This window comes from Mobula hypostoma, chromosome 28 (genome assembly GCF_963921235.1).
Source record: "Mobula hypostoma chromosome 28, sMobHyp1.1, whole genome shotgun sequence".
Lineage (NCBI taxonomy): Eukaryota > Metazoa > Chordata > Chondrichthyes > Myliobatiformes > Myliobatidae > Mobula > Mobula hypostoma.
The window spans coordinates 6,204,615-6,214,882 of NC_086124.1; the positions used below are offsets into that span (position 1 = coordinate 6,204,615).

Here is a 10,268-nt window from a genome sequence, read left to right on the forward strand (position 1 = left end):
TATTATCAAAGTGCGTGTACATTACACATCCTTGAGATGTTGCATCGATGTGCCCTGGGCTTTGATCCTGCCGCCATGTTTCGCCCCATGCCTGCCCTTTCCAGATCAACCAAATGCTTAGACTGAACAAACTTCACTCTCAGTTTAGGTGAACAGGCCTTGAATCTGCCTTTCCTTCGCCCTGACTCTGCCTCAAACGTGCCTTGACCTCACCTCAACTTCGCCTCGCACACACCTACTCCAACCCTCGACTCAGCCTCTCTATTGTCTGCAGTGACCATTTACCATAAATTTTACAAGAAAGGGTGTTATCAATAAAGTATTTAATTGTATTCTTTATTTTCTTTGCCACCAGTACGTATTTGCTGGGATTCACCAACGCCAATTTAAACCGGAAGAGCCGGGCTTGTGGAAAAAGGCAGCTCCCATATCCATTTCAGAATTGGGCAGGTGAAGGAAGGCTTCCACATCTGTTCTAGAACTGGGTAAATTACAGGTAGACGACATATTCCACATCTCCCATGGCAAATTCCGCTCCTGCTTTCTCCTTTGAACAACTTGTTGCAACAGCGGCCAAACGATTAGGAACATCATTCATTATTTAATCCTGGTGACATCAAAACTTATTGTGAAAAATGGAATTAATACAATCAGATTTCAGTGAATTATGCTGTAAATCAATAACCTGCTCCAGCAGCCAATCAGTAGCGTAGTGACATCCACGCTGGACTTCGAGGCGAGTGGTCCTGGGATCGAATCCTGGTGGCTCTTTTGCATACTTTCCATCCGCGCTGGGTTGAGCGTCAAGCTAGCAACGCGGCCTCGTTAAAAACAGACTAAAGAGAAAGAAGAGGTGAGGTTGCTGTCCAATGTGCCTCAAGGCGCAGAGAGGATTAGCAACAACCCACTCCAGTGTGGGGTCTAAAAATAACATCAGGAGCTATTACAACATCATTAAAGCAGTTTACATTCACTATTTAAAGTGCAACTGGGTGAGCAGTGTTCATTATTAAGTGTAACCTCGATATTGTATTCTTTTGAAATCTGCTTTTTATAGTTAATATTTCATTCTCGTTGGGATTCAGTGCTGATTTGACTGCACTAAGGATGAATTGATTTTTCTTTTTATCTGGACTAAAAAGCGAATTGGATTTGTGACAGAGAATTTGAAGGTATTTTGAGCATTATTGAGTTCTATATTGCAGAGACTTACAGAAAATTCACACTTTCCGTCATTAGTGAGAAGACTGTTCATGCAGTAGTCCTGTCCCTTCGGAAATAGCAGCTCAAATCAATTCTATTTAAAGAGATCTCTAGCCACAACATTTAAATCACTTACTTGACTTTCAACTTACAAGGAGTTCAGTGTTAAAACATTCATTTGAATGTTCTGCTGGTCCCTAATAGCTTATTCAATGAAGAACCACACCTACCAGAAATGGGCTGAGGGTCATTCCTGAAGGGTGCAGGATTAATCAATCTTTGCTAATTGCACGACATTCCTGCCCCGGATCAGCGGTTCAAATCCTTTCAGAACACGATCTAAAATCAATTCAACGTCCAATTTCTTGTCAAAAGCACAAATAAACTTTCAGATTAAGATGGCGCTGCTGCGGACGGGCGACAACTTACTGGTGGTTCACAAAACAAGAAATGCAATAAAATCTTTACTAATAACACTTTTTCTGTAACAAATTATGGCAAGCAATCACAGAAAACAATAAAGAGGCGAGGCTGAGTCAAGGGGCAAAGCATGTGGATGTGAGACAAGGTCAGGGCCATGTCGAGGCATATTCGAGACTAATTTGACAAGGATGTTGCCTAGATTGGGGAGCATTCCTTACGAGAATAGGGTGAGTGAACTCGGCCTTTTCTCCTTGGAGCGACGGAGGATGAGAGGTGACCTGATAGAGGTGTATAAGATGATGAGAGGCATTGGTCGTGTGGAGAGTCAGAGGCTTTTTCCCAGGACTGAAATGGTTAGCACAAGAGGACATAGTTTTAAGGTGCTTGGAAGTAGGTGCAGAGGAGATGTCAGGGATAAGTTTTTTATGCAGAGAGTGGTGAGTGCATGGAATGGGCTGCCGGCAATGGTGGTGAGGCAGATACGAAAGGGTCTTTTAAGAGACTCCTGGATAGGTATATGGAGCTTAGAAAAATGGAGGGCTCTGGGTAACCCTTGGTAATTTCTAAAGTAAGTACATGTTCGGCACAGCATTGTGGGCCGAAGGGCCTGTATTGTGCTGTAGGTTTTCCATGTTTCTATGTTTCTAAAATCAGGAAGAGCGGACTGGAGAAAAGTTGGAATGGAGGAGAGGCAGATTCAAGGCTCGTTCACTTAAACCGAGAGCAAGCTTTGACTGATCTAAGTGCCAGGCTGATTCAGAAAGGTCAGGTACGGGCTGAAACGTGGCGGCAGGGTCCAAGCCCAGAGACTATCAATCTGACAGAGCCCAGGTCCGAGAGGGAGGAATGACCCAATGTTTGGATCATTTATACACCGGGCCAGATGGATTGATAAGGCAGGGTGTCAGAATCAGAGGCGAGAGTCAGGCGGTTCTGCCTGCCACTCTGCAATGTCTACTCATCTCTTCACTGAGCTGAGGCTAAGGCTGTGGGCCCACTAGGCTGCTCCAGGCTCTGTGTCTGTGGGCCTGCTAGGCTGCTCCAGGCTCCATGTCTGTGGGCCTGCTAGGCTGCTCCAGGCTCCATGTCTGTGGGCCCAAAGACGTTTACTCCCCTATGTGCTGAACTGAGGCTAAGGCTCTGGGCCTGCTAAAGCTGCTCCAGGCTCCGTGTCTGTGGGCCCAAAGATGTTTACTCCCCTATATGCTGAACTGAGGTTGAGGCTATGGCCTACTTTAAGCTTTGTACCTGAGAACTCACTGTCATTCTAAATGCTATTTCCTTACTTTTATTGTTTGCACAATTTGCTCTTCTTTTCCTCTCTGCATATTGGATGTTTGTCAGAATTCATTCTTTTTTAATGGGTACTTTTGGGTTTCTTGTTTTGTGGCTGCGTGTAAGGAGATGAATCTCAAGGTTGTATAATGTATACATACTTTGTTAATAAATGTGCTTTAAACTTCGAGAGTGTCTGAACTGGCTGCACCACTGCCTGGTATGGAAACACCAATGCCCAGGAATGGTGAAGTCTACAGAAAGTGGTGGAAACAGCTCAGTCCATCACAGTCCATCACCTTTGAATGCAGATGCATGCTACCATCAAAGACCCCCGCCACCTAAGCCATGCCCTCTTGTTGCTACTACAGTGGGGCAGGAAGTACAGGAGCCTTGGGTCTCACACTAGCAGGTTCAGGAGCAACCATCAGCCTCCTGAACGGGCATAGATAACGTCACTCACCACTACTCAGAACTCATTCTTCAACCTACAGACTCATTTTCCAAGGAACCTTGACAACACCGGATTATTTTTCATTCAACCAACATACATCAAAGTTGCTGGTGAACGCAGCAGGCCAGAAACGTCGACTGCACCTCTTCCTATAGATGCTGCTTGGCCTGCTGCGTTCACCAGCAACTTTGATGTATGTTGCTTGAATTTCCAGCATCTGCAGAATTCCTGTTGTTTTTGTTTTTATTTTTCATTCGCAAGCTTGTCTTCTTTTTTAGTTCTTTGTCTTGAACTTTGCACACGCGTGCAAAAGTGTACGGAAAGATTATTTTCAGCAGCATCGTAGGCATATAGCATCGTACGAGCAGCGTCTGCAAGGTAAACAAATTAATCGTAAATTATAGACAATTTTAACAAGAAATGACAAGTAGACCCACAAAAAAACAAGTCTATTTTGGTGCAAAATGATCAAAGTGGTCATAGTGTTGTCTTACTGAGGTAATGATTAGGGTTGTTGCAATTGGGGGGTTAACTAATAGGTTGACTTCTCCGTGGATTGTCACCTTGTCGTGGTGGAGAAGCTTGTGTGGTCCTGTGATCCCGAGAGCAATGCCGTCTGGAGTTATGCTCCTGGTAGGGTCACCCATGGCGGTAAGGTCGAGGGTGAGGTCCCTGACAAAGAACAATCCAACCAAGACCTCAACAGTGGAACAGGCGGATGAAGTTACTTCGAACTCAACGGCTGTGAAGGCGGACGAAGGCTGCAATGAATCCATCAGCTCCAATCGTCGTGGTTTCCATGCCATTGGAACCAGTTGGCTGATTTGTGAAGTATCGTGTGCTTCTTGGAGTGCAACATCAAGTACACGTTAAACGAATACACGCACAGGCGTCTTCACTCTGTGGGCCACTTCTTCAGAACGAAGACTATCATCCTCGACCTCGAGGGATGGCCACGACGATGACGAATAGGTTGAAGGGAAGCAGTGAGGGACTTCAGACTTCTGCACCTCCTGCCCCATGGTACTAGCAAGAAGGTATCATGGCTCAGATAGTGGGGATCTTTGATGATGGACGTTGCCTTCTTGAGGCAATACCTCCTATAGATACCACCGATGGTGCGGAGGGATGTGCCAGTGATGTATTGGGCTGAGTCCATGATTCTCCGCAGCTCCGTACATTCCCGTGCATCAAAATTGCCACACCAGACCAGGATACTTTCAACAGTATATCTGCAGAAGTTTGTGGTGTTACAAAGAAAGGACAATAGCACCTCTACTTCTTTTGGAGTTTGCAGAGATTCGGTCTGACATCTAAAACTTTGATAAACTTCTATAGATTTTTTTTCTTTGCGTGTCAGCCATTCTTGTCTGGCGCGTGGTGTCAGGGTTGGTCTCCTTTTGGATTAACTGGGTCACGATATGAACGTTCCTGACTCGACCCTCGGAGTCCGGCACTGATGCCATTGCACCACCAGCCGGCTACTTCTATAGACGAGTAGCGGAGAGTAAATTGACAGGCTGGTAGGGAAACAAAAAATCCTACAAAAAGTATTGGATATGGTCCAGTCCATCATGGATAAAACCTTCCCCACCATTGAGCACATCTGCATGAAATTCTATTGTAGGAAAGCAGCATCCATCATCAGGGACCCCCACCACTCAGAACATGCTCCCTGCTCACTGCTGCCATCAGGAAGATGGTACAGGAGTCTCAGGACCCACACCTCCAGGTTCAGGAACAGTTACTACCCGTCATTCATCAGGCTCCTGAAGCAAAGAGCACAACTTTCACTCAACTTCATCACTGGAGCGAGGGCTTTACTCTTTGGAGAGAAAGAGGATGAGAGGAGAAGTGATAGAGGTGTACAAGATAATAAGAGAAATAGATAGAGTGGATAGCCAGCGCCTCTTCCCCAGGGCACCACTGGTCAATACAAGAGGACATGGCTTTAAGGGAAGGGGTGGGAAGTTCAAGGGGGATATTAGAGGAAGGTTTTTTACTCAGAGAGTGGTTGGTGCGTGGAATACCCTGCCTGAGTCAGTGGTGGAGGCAGATACACTAGTGAAGTTTGAGAGACTACTAGACAGGTATATGGAGGAATCTAAGGTGGGAGCTTATATGGGAGGCAGGGTTTGAGGGTCGGCACAACATTGTGGGCCGAAGGGCCTGTACTGTGCTGTACTATTCTATGTTCTATGTTCTATGAAATGTTCCCACAATCTATGGACTAATTTTCAGGGACTCTTCGTGTCATGTTCTCAATATTAATTGCTTATTTATTTATTATTATTTCTTCTCTTTGTATTTGCACAGTTTGTTGTCTTCCGCACTCTGGTTGAATTCCCAAGCTGGGTGGTTTTTCATTGATTCTGTTATAAGATAACAGAGGATAGAGCTTTGTTTATCCCGAAGGAAATTATTGCTGCAAGGTTGCTCAGTCAGAAATATATACTTTAAAATACAAAGTGTAAGCATTGAGGTACAAAAAATATACAAAATGTGTGCTAAAAGGGAATAGTGCAAAATACAGATATACAATGAAACCATACACTTATGGACTTAAGGAGGAGGAGTTGTCCAGTTATATAGCCACAGGGAGAAAGGATTTCCTGTGGCATTCAGTGGTGCAGCTCAGTGGAATCAGCCTGTTACTAAAGCTGCTCCTCTGTTTGTCCAGTGTGTCATGGAGGGGGTGAGAGGGGTTGTCCAGAATACTCCATAGTTTCTGCATCCTCCTTCTCTCAGACACAACCACCAGGGGATCCAATTCCACCCTCAGAACAGAACCAGCCTTCCTGATGAGCTTATCGATCTTCCTGGCATCAGCTGCTCTCACCCTGCTGCCCCAGCAGACCACAGCGCAGAACAGAATGCTGGCCTCCATTGAGTCATAGAACGTATGCTTATTATTCTATAAATTTATTTAGTATGCCCACATGAAAATGAATTTCAGGGTTGTCTGTGGTGACATATATGTACTTTGCTAAGAAAATTCACTTTGAATTTTGAACTTTATATGTCACCATATACAGCCCTGAGATTCATTTTCTTGCAGGCATTCACTGTATTATGCTTTTTTAAAAAAATAACAATATTAAAAAATAAGCAATAAATATCAAGATCAGGCGGCATTGTCCTCGGGATCACAGGACCACACAAGCTTCTCCACCATGACAAGGTGACAATCCACAGAGAAGTCAATCTATAAGATAACCCCCCGACTGCAATGACCCTAATCATTAACACGAGGAATTCTGCAGATGCTGGAAATTCAAGCAACACACATCAAAGTTGCTGGTGAACGCAGCAGGCCAGGCAGCCTCTCTAGGAAGAGGTACAGTCAACCTTTCGGGCCGAGACCCTTCGTCAGGACTAACTGAAGGAAGAGCTAGTAAGAGATTTGAAAGTGGGAGGGGGAGGGGGAGATCCAAAATGATAAGAGAAGACAGGAGGGGGAGGAATGGAGCCAAGAGCTGGACAGGTGATTGGCAAAAGGGATACGAGAGGATCATGGGACAGGAGGCCCATGGAGAAAGAAAAGGGGGAGGGGGGGAACCCAGAGGATGGGCAAGGGGTATAGTGAGAGGGACAGAGGGAGAAAAAGGAGAGAGAGAGAAAAAGAATGTGTGTATATAAATAAATAACAGATGGGGTACGAGGGGGAGGTGGGGCATTAGCAGAAGTTAGAGAAGTCAATGTTCATGCCATCAGGTTGGAGGCTACCCAGACGGAATATAAGGTGTTGTTCCTCCAACATGAGTGTGGTTTCATCTTGACAGTAGAGGAGGCCGTGGATAGACATATCAGAATGGGAATGGGACATGGAATTAAAATGTGTGGCCACTGGGAGATCCTGCTTTCTCGGCGGACAGAGCGTAGGTGCCCGCTTAGCCTTGTCTTCTTTCCACTTCCCCAACCTTCTTATTCTGGCATCTTCCCCCTTCCTTTCCAGTCCTATTGAAGGATGTTGTCCTGAAGCTGTCACTGTCTATTCACAGTCAATGCTGCCTGGCCTGCTAAGTTCAGAATCAGGCTTATGTCGTGAAATTTGTTGTTATGTGGCAGCAGTACAGTCAACTGCATAATAACAATAAAATCCATCAATTACAATCAGATGTACATCCATATAGTCTCAGGCACAAATATATAGCTAGGGTGCCTAAGATGTCTGCACGGTACTGTACTGGTCGATGTGAGGCAGAGAACAAATTTGTAAATCTGGCAGGAATAAAGGATTTTATGAATTGTGAGGGGGTGGAGTGCCACGGGAGGGGGGAGTGAGAGGTGGCGGAGAAGGAGTGCCGGGGTCGAGACTGGCCACGGGTGCAGACACATCCAGCCCTGAGACACCAGGCAAGGTCACTTGATTCCAAACAATTGGTTTATTGATCATTACAGAATGTCTCTCTGGTGCTTCCCTCTCCCTTCCCCTTTTCCCAACCATGATTCCCCTCTCCCTGCCCCCTTCCCACTCTCAGTCCACAACACAGACCATATCAGAATTAGGTTTATCATCACTCATATTTGTCATAAAATTTGTTTTTTTTTGTTGCAGCAGTACAGTGCAATACATAAAATTACTATATTACTGTGCTAAATTACTGTGCTAAAGTAGTCTTGGGGCACCTTAGCTATATACATGTGCCTCAGACTTTTCCACTTTATATTTAAAAACTTAAATTAAAAAGTAATACAAGAAGAGAGTAGGAAAAGAAAGAAATGGTGAGGTGGTGTTCATGGATTCAATGTCCATTCAGAAATCAGACGGTAGAGGGGAAAAGCTGTTCCTAAAATGCTGAGAGTGTGACTTCAGGCTCCTGTACCTCCTCCCTGATAGTAGCAATGAGAAGAGGGGTCTTCAGGTTCCTGTACCTCCTCCCTGATGGTAGCAATGAGAAGAGGGGTCTTCAGGTTCCTGTACCTCCTCCCTGATGGTAGCAATGAGAAGAGGGGTCTTCAGGCTCCTGTACCTCCTCCCTGATGGTAGTAATGAGAAGAGGGCACGCCCAGCATATTTGTGCCTGAAACTGTGGAACTAAGTGTTATGTTGAGAAGGCTGGAAGATAAAGAGACACTGTTTCTTTAGGTTACGTTGCTGTTAGTTGGAAGTGTCAGAGGTCAAGGGGCCGAGAGGTCTGAATGGGAAGTGGGATGGAGAATCAAAGTGACATCTTACTTCACCAGAAAAGATGCAGTAATGAGATTTATTCAGGGAGTTGTATAAGGCCATTATGCAAATATATTATAAGAGATCATCTACAAAACCCAAACAATACTAAGCTGTTTTTAATTGCTGTTCATCAATTTTAAAAAAGAACCCATATCAATATTTATTTATTTATTGAGATACAGCGTGGAGTAGGCCCTTTGAGCCTCACTGTCCAGCAACCCTCATCTTAATCCTAGCCTAATCACAGGCCAATTAACCTACTAACTGGTAGGTCTTTGGGTTATGGGAGGAAACTGGAGCACCCGGAGAAAACCCAGGTGCTCATGGGGGAAATCGTACAAACTCCTTACAGGCAGTGGTGGGATTTGAACCCTGGTCGCCTGGTACTGTGAAGTGTTGTGTTAACCGCTACACTACTGTGCTGCCCCTCAAACGCAAACCAAAAATTGCAGCCAATCTGAAACCACGATGCAACCCTGTGACAGAGTAGATAAAGATCTTGTTGATGGTTTAACACAGCAAGAATAAACAGATGGCTTCTGGTTTTTTAAATTGTTATTTATGAGATTAAAAATTGCATTTTTCTCTGCAGCTTGAGTAAAACCTGCTCAAAGTAATAAACAGATTGAGTAAACCTTAAAAGGTGATTCTGCCAAAGTTTGTAACAGGAGGCATTGCTTGGGACCAGGCTCTGAATGAACGAAATGCTGAACAGCTGTAGCCCACTGCGTGAGAATGTGCATTCGATGTATGCAGAAAGTAAATATATTCTTCACTTACGTGAGGTCTGAAACCAAGCACTCTACACCTTCTCCGCTTACATCTTGATACTAAACTCTTCGAAATTCAGTCACAAGTCACAGGCCACAGAGGCACGGCAGTTGCCTTGTCTCACAGCTGTGTAAAGTCTTTGTAGTTTGCACCTGCAAAGTATACCGCTCATGCAAGATAAATCATCGATGCCATACCTAACACTCCCTAACCACCCCCAAACTTGGCAGATTGATGGACCGTGTGGTGCTCATAAACTACACAACTATGACCTCAATACAAGTGCATGTAGCGATGATACCTAACCCCCTTGAAAAGCCTTCAGCCTCCTGCAATAGGCAAGGATTGAACAGGAAAACAGCTTGCATTGCACATTCTGAGCTATCTTTAAACAGCTCCAGAAATAGCTTTCGGTTATCTGTCCAGTACGTATCTACACACCATAAAAATCTTTGTTTTCATTTCTATTCCTGTCGTGGGAGGCTATTTTCGTTTGGTTGCACAAGCCCAGTGAAAAGATGAAAGATTACTTGCCACGCGTACATCGAGACGCACCGTGATGTGCGCCATTTGCGTCAATGACCAATACAGTTCGAGGATGAGCTGGGGGCAGCCCGCAGGGTTGACGTGCTTCCACCACCAACATACCATGTCCACAGCTTACTGACACTCATTGGAGGATTAGGAGTGGACGAGAGCAGCATCCTTTGGTGTCATTATTTTGGGCAACCCCTGTCCTGGGCCCAGCAAGTACAGGAAGTGAAATTACACAAAGAGCGCGGCCTCTACTTTCTTAGGAGTTTGCGAAGAGTCAGCATGACATCTAAAACTTTGTCAAACTTCTATAGATGAGTAGTGGAGAGTATATTCACTGGCTGGTAAAGAAATACCAATGACTTTGAATGGAAAATCCTACCAAAAGTAGTAGATATGGTCCAGTCCATCATGCGTAAGGTCCTCCCCGCCATT

The 10,268-nt window shown here is 44.9% G+C and overlaps 1 long non-coding RNA gene across 1 annotated transcript; it reads right to left on the minus strand.

Moving 5' to 3' along the window:
- Positions 1-344: 344 nt before the first annotated feature.
- LOC134338777 (uncharacterized) lies at positions 345-9,529 on the minus strand. Its single transcript, XR_010016287.1, has 4 exons — positions 9,309-9,529; positions 1,434-1,542; positions 686-836; positions 345-607 (listed from the first exon to the last, which is right to left on the minus strand). It is a non-coding gene; the product is annotated as an uncharacterized LOC134338777 (long non-coding RNA).
- Positions 9,530-10,268: the final 739 nt, after the last annotated feature.